General features: G+C 41.7%; 1 protein-coding gene across 1 annotated transcript in view; it reads left to right on the top strand.

Annotated features, from left to right (window-relative positions):
• Positions 1–2,555: 2,555 nt before the first annotated feature.
• Positions 2,556–17,572, top strand: part of FAM189A1 (family with sequence similarity 189 member A1) — a 447,576-nt gene continuing 432,559 nt past the window's right edge. The window contains exon 1 of the mRNA XM_042941212.1: positions 2,556–2,595. The gene's annotated coding sequence lies outside the window, so the exon portion shown is untranslated. The remainder of the gene's footprint in view (positions 2,596–17,572) is intronic.

Consider the following 17,572-nt stretch of genomic DNA (forward strand, 5'->3'; position numbering starts at 1 on the left):
ATTCTAGGAGCCTTCCTTTATACACAGAGAACAAAGCTTAAAGGCCTGAAAATTCTTTTACCCTCATGTTCCATGTTGATAGGACAGAGGATATGATGGGAGGGAAGTTCTCATCCAACAGGAAGCAGGGAGGAAGGGGAAGCAGAAAGCCCACTGGGGCTGGAAGGAAGAGTTTTCAGGAGTTGGAGAAGCTTTTTGGATCCCTGGGCATAACACGATGGCACCCCATTGCTTCTGCCAGATAGATGAGTAAGGATCTGAACACTTAAGCTGGTGGTCCCCTTACCCTTCATGCCCTCCAGCCTGGTGCAGGAGCATTAAGGTAGCACTTATGGAGAAGGGGAAGGAAATGTCTAGAGCGGGGGTTGGAAAACCTGTTCTCTACAGGGTAGTATTTTAGCCTTTGTGGACAAGATGGTCCATGTTGGAGCTACTCAACTCTGTCATTATATCATGAAAACAGCCCTAGTAAGTGGGTATAGCCATGTTCTGACAAAAATTTACTCACAGAAACACAGCAGGCCAGATTTGGCCCAAGGGTTATAGTTTTCTGATCTCTGGTGTAAACGATTAGGCTTGAGATTTCCCACAGTTTGTGTGGGGAATAAAGACCTCTGGAAGTTTCTGTGTGGATGTGAGACATGTTAAAGGGAGCCAGAAGAGAAGAGTCAGGCCTCCTCAATGGTGAGGAAAGATACTCCCCTAGATGAGTATCTAGGGTAGACTATCCATAGCTGGGGCCTGTGGAGGCCATAGCCCAGTATCAAGATCTTCAGGACCACCCAAAAATGAGGTGAGGTAGGTCGGAGGCAGTGAAAGGCAATGTCATGCTCCCTGGGAGTGATCATGTTACGTTGCTCTGTGAGCTGCACCTCTGCAGGGGACACGTGAAGGGCTGGACTGACTCTAAAGAGATGGAAGGGGCAGAATGAGCTACGTTTCACAGCGGGTCATTATGTGACTCAGACTCCTCTCTCCCTGCACTAGTGGGCACTTGTGTGACTCACAGAGTTCTTCACACTTGAGACGGTTACCTCCCTCCTCCCCAAACACCCTACTGCCAGCTTCCCATCTGCACTTGGACATGTTACAGATACCTCAATTTCAGGATGTCCCAACCTGAAATTTCTCATCTTCCCCTGCATACACATTTCTTCTCTTCTGTTCTTACCCATTTCTCAAATCAGTTGACCCAGTATCTTGTTGGTCACAAAGTCCTGTTGATTCTTCCTCTAACATATCTACTTCTACCTATCATATGTATCTCTTAGCCAGAATATTTCTGTAGCCCCCTAACTGGCTTCTCCACTTCTACTTTGGATCCCCCCTCCCCCCACAACAGTCTGTCCTTCACACATTGGCCAGAGTTGTGTTTAAAAATGCAGATATGGGGGGGGTGCCTGGGTGGCTCAGCTGGTTCAGCGTCCGACTTCGGCTCAGGTCATGGTCTCATGCTTCATGAGTTCGAGCTGCGCATCGGGCTCTGTGCTGACAGCTCAAAGCCTGGAGCCTGCTTCGGATTCTGTGTCTCCCTCCCTCTCTGCCCTGCTCATGCTCTGTCTCTCTCTGTCTCTCAAAAAAGGAATTAAAAAAATGCAAATATGGGGGTGCCTGGGTGGCTCAGTCTGTTAAGCGCCGACTTCAGCTCAGGTCATGATCTCATAGTTTGTGGGTTCAAGCCCTGCATCGGGCTCTGTGCTGACAGCTCAGAGCCTGGAGCCTGCTTTGGATCCTGTGTCTCCCTCTCTCTCTGCCCCTCCCTGCTCACACTCTGTCTTTCTCTCTCAAAAATAAAACAAACATTAAAATTTCTTTTAAAAATGCAAATATGTAATGTCATACTGCATTCCAAAATGGTGGACTAGTCAATTTGGACCAACCCAACTTCTCAGAATGAGAAAAGCTGGATATGTCAAATGTGTTAGGCCAGTGTGGTTGGCTGAAAGATGGTCCCCAAAGATGTCCATGTCTTAATCCCTGGAACCTGTGAATGTGTGCCTTATGTGCTGAAAGGGGCTTTACAGGTGTGATTTAGTTAAGGGCCTTGAGATGAAGACCTTATCCTAGATCATTTGGGTGGGCCTGATGTAATCGCAGGGATCCTTATCAGAGGGAGAAGGAAGTCTGAGTCAGTATGAGGAGATGTGATGGAAGCAAGATGTTGGGAGTGATGTGGGAAAGGACCACAAGCTGAGGAATGCTGTTGGCCTCTAGAAGCTGGAAGAGGCAAAGAAATGGATTCTCCTCTAGAGCCTCCAGAAGGAATGAGGCCAGCTAATGCCTTGACCCCCAGCTCAGAGAGGGTAATTTTACACTTCTTATCTCCAGGACTATAAGATAATACACTTGTGTTGGCTCTTAGTCACTCAGTTTCTGGTAGTTTGTGACAACAGCAACAGGAAATGAATACAGTGGAGAAGTCTGGTGGGTGTAGGGGTAGCAGGAGAAACAGAGGGATGAAGATTGTTTACATTCTGATATGGGCCAAGGATGATGAGCCACACATACAGCTGGGCTTTAGCCAGACAGAACACAGGCCTGTCCCAGGTAGAATGGAATGGGTGTTACTTTCCAGTTCCAAGGACCCCTTCTCAGGTGAGTGCCAATAGAATGTACGTGGCTGCGTGTACGTGATGTTAACTGTAATCAGAACAATCTCAAGAGGTAACGTGTGTTGAGTGCTTGCTTTTTGGCCAGACACTATCCTAAGGTTTTACACATTAACTCATTTACGCCTGCAGCTCTCCCATGAGCAGGGAGAAGTATCTTTTCCCATTTTGTAGATTGAAAATTGTCTGAGAAGTCCTCCTGGGAGGAAGCATTTGAGAAGGTTGGGAGGGATGTGTGCAGAGGATAGAAATGAGATGGTGGGAGAGGTTTGTCTTATACTGTAATGGAGAGGGCCTATAGTGAGCCAGGGCCCTGGGGACTGGCTCTGGTCCCATGGGCCTGTGTTATCTCCTGTGGCATGGTCATAGTTGGCATGGATTGAGTGTGTTTGGAGATCCATATTGCTTTCCCTGTTTGAATCCTGGTGGACCTGGATGCCTGGGGGTGTGGGGGAGGAGTATCAGACCCCAGGTGTGGGAAACAGTAGAACCATTCTCCTTGTGGGGTGGCTTCAGCAGGCTGCTGAGCAGTGAGAGCAGTAATCACACAGGTGGCAGCCTGCTGTTCTCTGAGTATCCCCCCCCCTCCCTCTTCTCCTCTGCTCCTCTTGCCAGAAACCTCCCCACCCACCTCCATCTTTCAGGGAATGGGTGAATTTATAAGGGCCCTTCATCACCTGGCACAGGTGGCTGTTCAAGAAAAGTTTGTGCAATGACCAGAAGAATGACTTCTCTGAGACTTACCTTTATCATTTGTGGAAAGTGGGGCTGGAACCTGAGTTCTTTCTCCAAACCAGACTATGCCATGGACAGGCAGAAATATAGAAAGTCGTCATTTTACCCATTCAGACTATCCAAGTATATAATGGTGTAACATTCTAAAATAAACAAAAGCGATTGGCACAGATTTCTAGGCATTGTGGCTGGGCCGTGATTTCTGGGTTCTCAGGTAAGGGGGAAACAGTAGGAACTTGGTTGTTTAGGTTCAGCTTGAGGAGGGAGTGGGCTCCTTTCTCATGGTTCAAGCCATGGAAAAGGTCACTGCAGGTGTACTTACATCACAGATCCTGTAAATGAATTGGGATTTATTCCCTTGTGGCCCCCAGTGCTTGCTATGTACTGCCTGTCGAGGTGAACATTAAGTGCGTATGGTTGAAAATAGTCCTGCCAGCCCCTCCTGTCCTGTGTGTCAGAAGGGGACGCTGGAGCCCAAGGACAGCTTTATTCCACCAGGAGTCTCTTGAATGGACTCCCTTAATTGCCTAGAGCAAGCCTGTGGGTGCCTTTGGGGGGCAGTGGGAGAGGGGCCCGTGATGGGAATTGTTTGTGTCTCAATTGTTGCTCTGTTCCTTGTGACCCTTGACCTCGAAGCTGGTTGCTGGGAATAGAGCAGATCAGTTTGTAACCTTGCTTTGGGCTTTTATTTTTTGTTTTCTAAAAAAATTTTTTTAAATGTTTATTTTTGAGCGACAGAGACAGCATGAGCAGGAGAGGGGCAGAGAGAGAGAGACATAGAATATGAAACCACGAGATCATGACCTGAGCCAAAGTCAGATGGCTAACCAACGGAGCCACCTAAGCACCCCTACCCCTGGCTTTGGGCTTTTAGAGAAAAAACCCAAACCCCAACCCTGCCCCCTGAGAGTCAAAGTTAGGGTCACCTAGGGTGGTGTTGATCCAAGTCTGCTGGCCTTAGAGAGCTGTGGGAAGCCCAGTGGGAGCTCACTCTATAGGGAACCTGGGCCAGGGACCCCTCCTTCACGGGAAGACCCAAGGTGAGGGTGGGGGGGTAGGCATGTGTGGGGCTGGTGCCTGCCAGATGTGGTAATGAGGACCTATGACAGATTTCTGACATAATACAAGCCGTGTTGTAGAAAGACTAATCCTTTACATGTGTGTTCTTTATAAGTGAGGTTAGCTCTTGATGTACTGGCCTGCCCATGGTGAGGAACCGGTGGGTTATTTGCAGGAGGACAAACTTATAAGCCCAGAGGAAGGAATACGTGTGTGCTCCCCACTGTTAGGTGTTCAGGAACAAGTGGCCAGCCCTTTGGCCGTGGGATGGAGGGCTTCAGGGCCTGAGCTGGGTGTCCCAGTTTGTACCCTATGATGGCACGGCCTCTCCAGTCAGCCTGGGAGTGGCTGATGAGAGTTAACACTCACAGGCACTCCATGTAGGGAACTGACATTTAGGTGTGGGACTAGGGAGCCACCTGTGTAGGCCTGAAGCCAGGGGACAGAGAACTTCAGAGGACAGAGCCTTGAATGGAAGAAGACATTGTGACAGAGACAGGAACATTGGAAAAGGTAGGGGAGCCGGAAATGTGCAGGAGTCAGCCAGGTGGGTACCCTGAAAGATCTTGCAGGAAAGGCTCAGAGTAGATGTTTATTTTTATTACTCTTGGCAAAAGTATTTCCTGACATTTTCCAGTGATGAAAATACTGAATAAACCAACGACTTAGGAAATTTGCATTTTCTCTGTGCCTTGGGAACATTGATTCTTTCTTTGGGGGAAAGCTATCACATGCGTGCAAAGATTTGGGGGGACTGTGGTAAGGAGTGTGGGAAGAGGCAATGGTGAAGAACGAATTGTTTCGTTTGTGACCTGGGGTGTGTCTGACTCACTCAGGGCCACCCAGGTCATACTGAGCTCTGGAAAAAGGAAATGTTGGAGAAGTATGCAGGCCTCAAGAGGGCTTAGTGCACATCTTTTCTTCTCTGGTTCTGAGCTGATTTGGCATGTGCCAGCTTGGCTGGAGGGGGTGATCTGAGAATAGGTGAATAACCAGATGACCAGGGTGGTACCAGATAACCACAATGGTGTTCCTTGGAATGGCGTGCTAGGTTCACATAAAGCATTACTGATCACGGTGGTGTTTGCAGTGGGATTCTGTAGGTTTCATACACTTACCAATAAATAGAATGTATTTTAAACCAGTTTCATATTTTCTTGCTAGAGCGTTTCTTCTTAAAAAATTTTTTTTTAAATTTAAAACTTACCATTGAGTTAGTTTTAGAAAACACAAAGACTACCAAAAGAGAAATCAAACCTTCCTGGCAACCTTGATTCCTTCTTTGGAGAGAAGCTGTCATAGCCCAGAGAACCCCTGTGGGCGTTTATAAGACAAAAGTGAAACTTGTACAGCAGCTTGTTAGAAAAAGTGGTTCGGAGAAGTGCAAGATGAGAAGTCACAGTCTTCCTCCTCTCCCCAGAGGTGTCCCCAAGGAAAGAGGCTTTCTTTCAGACCAGGGGTGAGTCAGAAGGATAGATGCTGTTTGCACTGTTCTGACTCTTTGTATTGTCATTTAACCATGTATCTTGCAGCTCTTTGCTGATACGGCTCATCTGCTTTTCCTGAAGTCGTCACGGTGCTCTATCGAATGTCTAAAACGTAATTTATTTAATAAGCTTCTATTGATCCCACACTGTGGTGATTTTCATTTCTGTTAAAACATCCTTGAGAGGAAATGCTAGCTTGTGTAAGAATCTTCATAGGGTGTTTCCTAGTCAACAAGTTTCTAGGTCGAGGGGTACCTACATTTTGGATTGAGGTAGATTTTGCAAATTGCCTCCAAAACAGGCTGCATGGTTCACAAACCCAACATCAGTGAGAAAGCTCCAAAGCCTTCAGTGTTCTCTGCTCCATCATTATCTCCTCAGAGAGCCTGTGCTGACCCCACTATTTTAAGAGCAATTACTACTCTGTTATCTTGATTTTTATTTTCCTTCAAAGCACCTAATATGACCTGAAATTAAATTGGCTTATTTGTCTAACTAAAATCTAAACCACATAAATGTAAGGGTTTTGTTTATATACCACTGTGTGGTATATATACCACTGTTTTGTTTATATACCACTGTTGAGCCTGGCCTGCAGTAGAGCTGTGGACATTCACTATATATTTGTTAAATGAATTAATGAATGGACTTTGAGTCATTATGTTTTCAAATGTGATAGGGCTCTTTTTTTTTCTTTTTCACAGAATTTCCCAGCAATTCCAGTTACTTTTACTACACAACAAATTATCCCCATAGTTAGCAGCTGAAAACAGGTATTTTATTTTGCTCATGAGTTTTTCAGTGAGGAAGTTGGACTGGCTCTGTGGGGAGATTCTTATCTTATGTGATTGTGTCAGATGTCAGCTGGGGCTGGAATCATCTGAAGACTTGACTGGGCTGGATGTGGTTGCTCACATGCTGGCAGTTGTCTCTGGCTGGCTGCTAGAGGGGAACTGAGACATGTGCCTACTTGTGGCTTCTTCAGCCCTGTGGTCTCAGGGTGGTTGGACTTCCCAAATTATGGCTACTCCCTTCAGAGTATATGTCCCAAGAGCACTGGGTGGAAGCAGATGGCTTTTTCTAGCCTAGTCTCAGAAATCTCACCGTGTGATTCCTTCTGCACACTCTTGGCTAAAGCAGCCACAAGCCTGCCTGCATTCAAGGGGAGGGACACAGCCCCCGAGTCTTGATGGAAGGTGAGGCCGGGTCACACTACAGAAAAGCATGTGGGATGGGTGATATTGTAGTGCCCATCATTAGAAAACATAAACTGTCACACCTGGTAATTATCACCTGTTTGTTTTTTTAGATCTACAATTGATTATCATTTTGTCAAGTTCCAAAACAAGTCCCAAATACTCGTGGTATTTTGATAGCTTTGCAGTGAATTTATGGATTAATTTAAGGGGAATTAATTAATAACTTTACAGTATTGGGTCTTCCTATACAAGGACATTGTTTTTAATTTTTAAAAATTAATCAATTAATTAATTTTTAAATTTACATCCAATTTAGCATATAGTGCAACAATGATTTCAGGAGCAGATTCCAGTGACTCATCCCTATACGTCACCTAGTGCTCATCCCAGCAAGTGTCTTCCTTAATGCCCTTACCCATTTAACCCATCCCCCTGCCACAACCTCTCCAGCTACCCTCTGTTTGTTCTCTATATTTAAGAGCCTCTTATGTTTTGTCCCCCTCCCTATTTTTATATTATTTTTGCTTCCCTTCCCTTATGTTCATCTGTTTGTATCTTAAAGTCCTCATATAAGTGAAATCATATGATACTTGTCTTTCTCTGACTAATTTCGCTTACATTATACCCTCTAGTTCCATTTAGTAGTTGCGAATGGCAAGATTTCATTCTTTTTGATTGTTGAGTAATACTCCATTGTGTATATATGTATATATATATATATATATGTATGTATATCTGTATATATATGTGTATATATATATATGTATATCTGTATATATATGTATATATATACACACTACATCTTCTTTATACATTCATCTGTTGATGGACATTTGGGCTCTTTGCATACTTTGGCCATTGTCGATAGCACTGCTATAAACATTGGGGTGCATGTGCCCCTTCAAAACAGCACACATGTATCCCTTGGATAAATACCTAGTAGTGCAATTACTGAGTCATAAGGTAGTTCTATTTTTAATTTTTGAGGAACCTCCATATTGTTTTCCAGAGTGGCTGCACCAGTTTGCATTCCCACCAGCAGTGCAAAAGAGATCCTCTTTCTCCGCATCCTTGCCAACATCTGTTGTTGCTTGAGTTGTTAATTTTAGCCAGTATGACTGATGTGAGGTGGTATCTCATTGTGGTTTTAATTTGTCCTGTACAAGGACATGTTATTCCTTTCCTTTAACTTTCTTTTTTGTGCCCCATGTGAGAGCTGTCTGCTTAAGTTTAGCCTGTATCTGCTTAAGTCAATTCCCCACTGTTACTGTGAATGAGTTCTTTGCAAGCCTGTGTTTTCTGTTTTTGTTTGTTTATAGGAAGGGGAGATATTTAAAAATTTTGCAAGTTGTCAATTAGCTAAATACTCTATTTCTAATAGTTCTTAAAGTTGGCTTTATGGGTATATCTTGTTATTTGCCAATAATACTAATTTTGTGTTATCTAAACTTGTTGATATCACAGATATATTTGGTCCTAATTTTATTACCCTGGCTGCTGCATAGTTTATCTTTGTAATGCATTTTTCCTTTTTTTTTTTTTTTTTAATTTGGGTGTGTCTATGTGGTATTCCTTTCTGGTGCATTGGATTGTTTAGAGTCTGCTTTTAGTTTTTCCAGTGATTACTCATCTAATCCTATGTATTTGTGGGGTTTTTTTTTCATTAAAAACAATTTTTTTTTTATTAGAAAGAGAGTGTGAACAGGGGAGAGGGGCAGAAAGAGAGAGAATCCTAAGCAGTCTCCATGCCAGGAAGGAGCCCAGAATCAGGGCTTGAATCCCAGCCCAAGACCCTGGGATCATGACATGATCCAAAATCAAGAGTTCAACTCTCAATAGACTGAGCTACCCAAGCACCCTTAAACCTATGTATTTGTTATATATGATGTTCTACTTCTTGATTTAGCAGTTCTTTTTTTGGGGGGGAGGGGAGAGAGAGAGAGAGAGAGAGAGAGAGCGAGCGCATGAACGGGGGAGGGACAGAGAGAAAGCCAGACTCAGAATCTGAGGTAGGCTCCAGGCTCCAAGCTGTCAGCAGAGAGCCCTACATGGGGCTGGAACTCACGAACTATGAGATTATGACCTGAGCCAAAGTCAGACGCTTAACCGACTGAGCCATCCAGGTGCCCCTAGCAATTCTTAAATTATATCTACTGTTCACATATTATGAAAATGTAAAAAAAAAACAACCCACATTTTCCCTTTTATCTCCTGAGTTTTATTTCTTATATTTTTATTTTTAGGTGTTTTTTGTTGTTGTTATATTTCATCTTTACAGACCAACTGGAAATCTCTGTATCTGGGTTTGCCAATGTGAGGCCCTATCTTAACGACTCCCCTCTAAGACAGATGAGGAAATGAATGCATTTCTACATCTTCCCCTTTCTCACTTCATACCATCCAATTCAGAAGACTGCTGCTTTTACATTGTCATGTTTAAACATTTCCCATCTGTAACCATAGGAAAGTTTCTTACTTTCCTCTCTGCAGGAGTCACAGCATTATTTTCATCTCTGGGGTGATGTGAGGTGTTGGGGAAAATTCTGTCTAGTCTCTGGAAGTTACTTTCAGCTGCTTCCCTTCTGCTCCCCTCGAAGGTGGTGGCTGTTAGTGAGAACCTTCAGGACTGTTTTGACTTGCTTCTCCCTTGCTTTCTGCTTCCAAGAAGGGTGGGGCTGGGGGCTGCGAGGACCTGGGGTGCGGTGCAGAGGCTTGACAGCCGCTCTGTTCTGTTGTTAGATTTTAGGGGAAAAGATAATTTTATTATTGCTTTTCACTGTGCCATCTTCCTAATGTTTTTTTTCTGTAAAGAGGCATGTGAGAATTCAGTACATATTGCCATAAGTGCAGTAGTCCCATCATTGTCTTTTTACTTATTTGTTTTTATTTTTTAATGTTTACTTATTTTTGAGAGAGAGAGCAAGCAGGGGAAGGGCAGAGACAGAGGGGGACAGAAGATCTGAAGTGGGGTCCGCGTTGACAGCAGCGAGCCCCATGTGGGGCTCAAACTAACGAACCATGACATCATCACCTGAGCCAAAGTTGGACCCTCAGCTGACTCAGCCACCCATGAGCCCCCCCATCATTGTATTTTTATAGAAAAGAACCATCTAGATTAAAAAAAAAATTAAGACTTAGATAGATAAGCACAGTATCCTGTGGTTCATAGTGAAGTTTCACTTGATCTTAGCCAGAAGGCCGAGAAGCGATTCATAGTGAAGTTTCAGGCACAATCTCTCTTTACTTTGAATGTAGCCCCTAGGGACATCTCCTGAGAATGTGGATAATAATGTACCTAAGTGGGATATGAGTCAGGATTCTTATTTGCAGAAACCAGAGTCCATTTTAGCCAGTTTCAGAGAATTCCATGTAGTGAGGACCAGTGCCAAGACCAAAGCACTGGGCTTGGACAAGTGAAGACAACTCTAACCACCACTCAGCAAAGATACCCCAGCTCCCTCAGGACTGATTGCCAGCAGTGCTGTCACTGCTGCCTCCTTCCCTCCTCCACTCCTGCACACTGTCTCACGCTGCTCACCCATTAGCAAAGCCGAGGCACGAGCCTAAGCGCTCGCTGCCAGGAGGGCTGGATGGGGTCTTTCTTCTACCTCGGGGTTGTTCTCCAGACATAGGAAGGGTGTTCAGAAAATGCTGGGTGGAAACAAATTTAACAAAACAACTAGTAGGGTAGTGCTCTCTGCTGGGGGGAGGACCATGTTGGAGGCATGGTGTAGTCCTAGGGAAGGGAGTGTGCCAGGAAGGAGAAGGCATCAGGCTGGAGTTGAGGAAACTTGATCGCTCACATGTTTTCTCATATAGATTAGCTCTGTGGCTATGGGCAGGTCACTTACTCTCTTTGACTTCAAGTTCCTCATCTGTAAAAAAGGGCTTAGGAATGGCACCTGGGTGGCTCATTCGGTTAAGCATCTGACTCTTGTTTCCTGCTCAGGTTATGATCTCATGGTTTGTGAATTCACGCCCCCCACCAGGCTCTGCACTGATGGCGTACCATCAGTGCAGAGCCTGCTTGGGATTCTCTTTCTCGCTCCTCTCCCACTCCTTTTCTATGTCTCTAAAATAAATAAACTTAAAACAAAAAAGGGCTTAGGAAGTGTGGTGTTTCACATCCCTTCCAGCATATGTAAGACACTTAGTAGATGTTTGCTGCATCATGCATGCATGAATCAATTTGTTATCGGATGGCCTTGGAGAAAGATAAATGAGCACAAAGAGACATCATGGTTAAGTGGGTTAACTTTCAGTTACGAATTTTGTTTTAAATTAGAGTGGTTTGAAAGTTCTGGAAATTCTTCACATTTTAGCTTTTTTTTTTTTTAAAGTTAATTTATGGCAAGAACAAGGAAGCAAAAAAGTTATCAAGAAATCTTCAATGAAAATGAATTATTAATGATTATCTTACCATTTAGGATGTTAGAATTTTTATTTGCTTTGGTAACTGTCAGACTTCAAGATGATAACATCCAGATAAAATAATAGGATAGATCTTTTCCTAAGCAAGTTAAATTATTTATAACACTTGCTTTTGCAGTACATGGAATAAATGGTATTTATTGAGTGAGTACCCAGAGGAACTTCTCAGCCTCTTCATCATCTTTGGTAGGGTGTGTTCATTGAGTGTGAACTCTATTTTAATTATATGCCGGATCTTCCTTAATTTTGTTTTTCTTGGTTAAGATTAGGAGAAAGTGAGGGATGATTATTTCTAATTTGTTCTGTCTTCCTCTGATGAGTGTTATAAAAGTTGTCCCATCTCTAATGGGCCGTGTGATTTTTACATAAAAGTTGTTAGGTATACATAGCAGGGCAAGGGTCTAGATATGTCCTTGTAGCAAATATGGATGTGTCTGATGGTTTCATGAAGGTTAGCAGAGAGATAGTGTCTGTGAGGCTGAGAAGTGACTACAGGACTGTGTTCTCTGCTGTAGATGCCTCACAGAATCTGTTTCTCCTTTGTTGCTTCCATTTCCCTTTTCTGTTCTTAGGATTGACTCTACTGCTAACTCCATGAGAGGGTCCTGCTCAGTTTGACCTAATCATTATATCCCACTATACCAGCAGTTAAAGGAATGTGCACCCAATTCCAGTCAGTGTGAAAGAGTGAATTCCAGGACCTGAATGGAAGTTTCTAGAAGAAATGCTCTTGCTTCCTTTAATATGAAGTTAGACTGGAAACTACCACAGACATTTAATCATCATAAGAGGGAAGTCTGAAGGTTTCTATGTGAACCCCAAGGATGAAGCTGATGCCACAGAGGCAGAGCAGAAGGTAGAAAAGAGTTGGGACTCTAGTGACATTGAGTTCCTGGTTCAAGCATGCCCTGAAGACACCACTCATCTTTAAATTTTTCAGTTGTGGGAGCCAGTAGTTTCTTTTTATTTTATGTGTGAATGTGTGATTAAATATTTCAAGTGTGCAGACGAGTGAAGAGGGTATTATAACAAATTCCCATCTTTTATAATGAAAAATCTAACTTTTTTCACTTGTATCAAAGTGCAGTTCTCCCCCCCTCACCCCCAGAGAACTAAAGCATAACAAACAGTGTTGGAAGTACCTTCTGCTGCTTCTGTACAGACAGCCCCCAACTTATGATATTTGAATTACCAGGTTTCAGCTTTATGATGGTGGAAAAGTGATCTGCATTTAATAGACAGCTTACTTTGAATTTTCATCTTTTCCTGGGCTAGCCATATGTGGTATTCTTCTTTGGGAGTGGCAGGGGCCACAGCTCCCAGTCAGCTACGTGATCACGGGGTACACAGCTGGAGCACTACCACCAGTCTGCTCCATACAGCCATTCTGTTCTTCGCTTTCAGTACAGTATTCAGTAATTACATGAGATATTTAACAGAAAATAGGCTTTGTGTTAGACAATTTTGCCCCACTGTAGGCTAATGAAAGGGTTCTGAGCACATTTAAGGTAGGCTAGACTATGTTATGATGTTTGGTAGGTTAGCTTTATTAAGTGCATTTTTGACTTAAAATATTTTCAAGTTATGATAAGTTTATTGGGACAAGCACCTCTGTAAGTTGAGGAAGATACGTAGTCCTATTTATTTTGCTAGAATATATCTTGGTGTGGCTGCTGTGGTATTCCCCCCCCTTTTTTTCCAGCAATATAGTGTGCCCTTTCAATATAGTAGTTAATTTAATTTATTTTTTTTAATTGTTGTTAGATACCCATAATATGAAGTTTACCATTTTAACCATTTTTGGTATACAACTCTATACAACTTCCTTCCTTCTTTATCCTCCTCTCAGTCTCTACCAACCACCATTCCACTTTTTGTCTCTGAATTTGACTACTCTAGGTGCCTCATATAAGCAAAATCATACATATTTGGCCTTTTGTGACTGACATATTTCCCTTAGTGTAATGGCCTCAGAGTTCATCCATGTTGAGCATGTGTCAGAATTTCCTTCGTTTCTAAGCCTGAATAATATTCCATTCTATGGATGTACCACATTGTGTTTATCCATTCATCCATCGATGGCACCTGGATTGTTTCCACCTTTTGGCTGTTGAGAATAATGCTGCTGTGAACATGAGTGTACAGGTATGTTTGAGTTCCTGCTTTTACTTCTATTGTATATTTACTCATAAGTGAAATTGCTGGGTCATATGGTAATTCTGTTTTTAATTTTTTGAGTAACAGCCTAGTGTTTTCCACAGTGGCTGCACCATTTTATATCCCCACCAGCAGGGCACAGGGTTCCTGAGTCTCCATGTTCTTGCCAACACTTGTTATTGATTGATTAATTGATGACAGTCATTCTGATGGGTATGAGGTGTTACCTCATAGTGGCTTCAGTTTGCATTTCTCTGATAGTTGGGGATGTTGACCATCTTTTTGTGTGCTTGTTGGCAATTTGTATATCTTCATTGGAGAAATACCTATTCAAGTCCTTTTCTTATTTTAAAAGTGGAATCAATATGTAATTTTAAGTATTTTATTTTTCTTTCTTTCATTTTTAATCTTTGGGAATGTCTGCATGGATAATAATTTTTGGAAGTTTTTCTTTTCTTCCCCTCTACTCAGGACTCTTATTATACACACGTTGGACCCTCTTTGCCTATCTTCTCTGTGGCTTTCTTTTCAATGTTCTTGATCTTTTTTTCATTTTATTTTATTAAGTATTTTCCTCTTTTCCATTTTCTAATTTTATTATTATCTGTGATTGTAGAAAGGATATGTTTCTAGTTGTAGTTCTGGCATTTTTTGTATTTTCACAAAGTGACGAACACTTTGGCCATGTATTTGGTGAGATTTGCCTCTTCTCCAATATGCAACTTGTATCTGGCCCTTCTCCTTCCTTTGCCCCTATTATTTCTACTTCCAATTTTGTTTCTACTCCCAGTGGTCTTGTATTGTAAATTGGAGCCTGAAGAACCCCTGCAGTGTTATTGTTGTTCTTATACTGGCACTAGTACTTCCCAGGTATTATCTGTTGGTGATTTTGGAGTTCTCTGGCTTCCATTGTCCATAGATGTTTTATTGCTTTTCTCACACTGCCTTATACCTTACATTACTTTTATCTTAAGATGGTTCCTTTACTTTTTCAGTGTCATGGGCTAGGGCTTTCCCTTTGGTATTAGAGTTGTTAATTTTGGTACTATTTCAGGCTTTCTAGTTTGAATTTCCAATATCAAATGATCCCAAAGCTTGTCTTATCAGAAATGTCTAAAATTCCATTGTTGGCATAGATAACATGTGTCTGCAGTAAAGGCAGAAGTAACCTCATCAAGTTGTTGATTCTGTTTGTGAAACTTCAAGGTCTGGTGATGATATAGACTTATTACATATACTTTCATTGTTTTCCTAGGTTGAACGTATTTTCTTCTTGGATGAGCATAGTCAATGACCCCAATTTTACACATGTTAAACAATGCTTGGGTATACTTAGGATTACCATTGGTAGCTATTTTCAGTGTTTATTAGTAGGAGGTTTGAATTTACAGTACCCATATACAACTTAAAAAAAATCTGTATTCTGTCTCCATCAGAAGAATTTGCAATGAGTTTATAGTAAAAAGTGAGAGACAAGGTGGCCTTTGGCAAGTACCTTCATTGTGGAAAAAAATGACTTGGTTCATCACATAATAAGTTACTGTAGCATAAAACCTGTGCTGTTCCTTCTATTACAAAGACCATTCTTTATTAAACAGTATCTTTTTAGAAAAAAGAAATACTATATTAAATGTAGTTTCCATAAGGTATCTAACCTATGCCATCATAGTAACTATGGTTACATAGTTGGTAGTTACATTTATCGCAGTGTCATACTGTTTCATCTTCAGTATCACAAAGTTTGAGTTTTAAGCTCTCTTCTCATTCATAGTATAATTTTTTCTTATCTCTTTGGCCATTGATGGTTGTATTGGCAACCTTCATCAAAAAGCTTTTCTTTTTCCATGCTCATGTTCTTGACCTGTTGTACCCCTTGGGATTGACAGCATAATGTCAAGACATATTGAAAATTACTGGATGCCTGCATTTCCTCTTTGGTTAAGCTCTGAATTTTTACTTTTTCCATAATTGCCTTATGTATCTGTGGAAATTAAACAGCTGTTCTGGAAAGTCAGCTGGAACTTTGGACAGAGAAATGTCACAGTGCATCAGTCACTCCCACCAACCTGTCCTGACTTTGGGTAGTTGATGACGTACCCAAAAGATTTCGCGGTTGTAGCTTATTTTAATTGTACAGCTTAGCCATGTGAAAGCCAACCTTCTGCCCACACAATAATGCTTAGTTTTAGTCCTGTATCATTGTATAATCTTTTTGAAGACATTGTTGGGACAGTAGGTATTCAAATTTAAGTTCAAATTCAACCACCTGATACCACCAATGCAGATGTGTCACTAGGAACTGATACCTTTTATGCCTGGTTAAGTTTATACCTGCACAGGCAGTCATGGCTGTTTCTCAGCTTACACTTCTGCTTGGCAGGTAGCAGATTTCTTTTGAGAGGAATTGTGTGAGGCACCTCAACATCAGGACTGTTAACATGTGAAGAAATGTTGGGGTTAGACTTAGGGAAATTCATTGCTGTGCCTCTTCTGCTCCAAAGCAGACATAACACCTTGCTCCAAGAAAGGTTTCTTCTGCTAATTTTCCTGGGGAATTAGGAGTAACTATAGTGATGGTTTTCCTTAATCTGAGCCAACCCTGGAACAGTCTTCTCCTGCTGACCAGTGGCCAGTCCTGGCTAGCATTACTTATTCAAAACAAAATGTATATTTTTTAATTTGAAAAAATTAAAAGCAATTTAAAAATTATGGTAAAATATACATAAAATTTACCATCTTAGCCATTTAAGTGTATAGTTTGTAGCGTTGAGTACATTCACACTGTTGTGAAACCAACCACCAGAACTCTTCTCATCTTGCAAAACTGAAACTCCATACCCATGAAACAACAACCCATTATTCCTCCCTCCCCCAGCCCCTGGCACCCACCATTCACTTACCATGAGTTATTTTGTTCCATGTGTCAATTAATACTTAATGTGCAAATGTCCTTTCTCTAATATCTGTTTATCTGGCTTGGAGAATGTTCTAATTCTTCCTTCTGCAGTATTACTGTATTTTACAAAATTAATAGGTTCCTTAAAGGGCCATGTACCAATTTTTAATATTTAATTGTACTGAATCAAATTATTTAGAATAAAACATTTTAATAAGGCAAATACAAATTTATATAAAATATATGAAATATAAATATTTAAAAGTTTTTTTTTATTTTGAGAGAGAGAGAGAGAGAGAGGGAGGGAGAAAGAGAATCCCAAGCAGGCTCCACACTGTTATCATGGAGCCCAACACAGGGCTCAATCCCATGAACTGCAAGACCATGACCTGAACCAAAATCAAGAGTCAGACACTTAACCAACTGAGCCACTCAGACACCCCTAAAAGTTATGTTTAATAGAAGGTGTCTTGTAAACACCTTTAATGAAGTTAACCCCCATTTATACAAAATCTGAGTAGTAATAAAAAATAAAGAATAAAGAGAGGGATGGAAATTTGAGACTATTTTGATACTGGAATCAAGACAGCCTTGTTGGTCACCTTCATTATGAAATTTAGACAGATTGCAGATTTGAAAAAAAAATTGGAGGAGGGAATTTTTGGTCTCTTTTTGTCTCTTTTCTGAGATGTGTAATAGGTTTCTAAAGCTAAATTTTAAATTCTCTGAAAAAGTCAAATGGCATTTTATTTTCTCCACTAGATAACTTGAAAGGAAACGAAAACTATCTCCTCATCAAGTTTCCAAGACCAGGTATGTCAAGTATTGGAATCAAGGCCATGACCTATGTCATTAGCAGTGTGAGCCTCTGGCAGTGTGCTCTGGGAGCAGGGGTCTACTTCTGGTTCAGAGGCATGGTGGGAGTCCTCTGGTTTACACAGCTTTAACGGACATGGTCATGATTTGCTCCACCTGCACTCAGATTTTATTGTAAAACAC

This window comes from Panthera leo, chromosome B3, assembly GCF_018350215.1.
Source record: "Panthera leo isolate Ple1 chromosome B3, P.leo_Ple1_pat1.1, whole genome shotgun sequence".
Classification (NCBI taxonomy): domain Eukaryota; kingdom Metazoa; phylum Chordata; class Mammalia; order Carnivora; family Felidae; genus Panthera; species Panthera leo.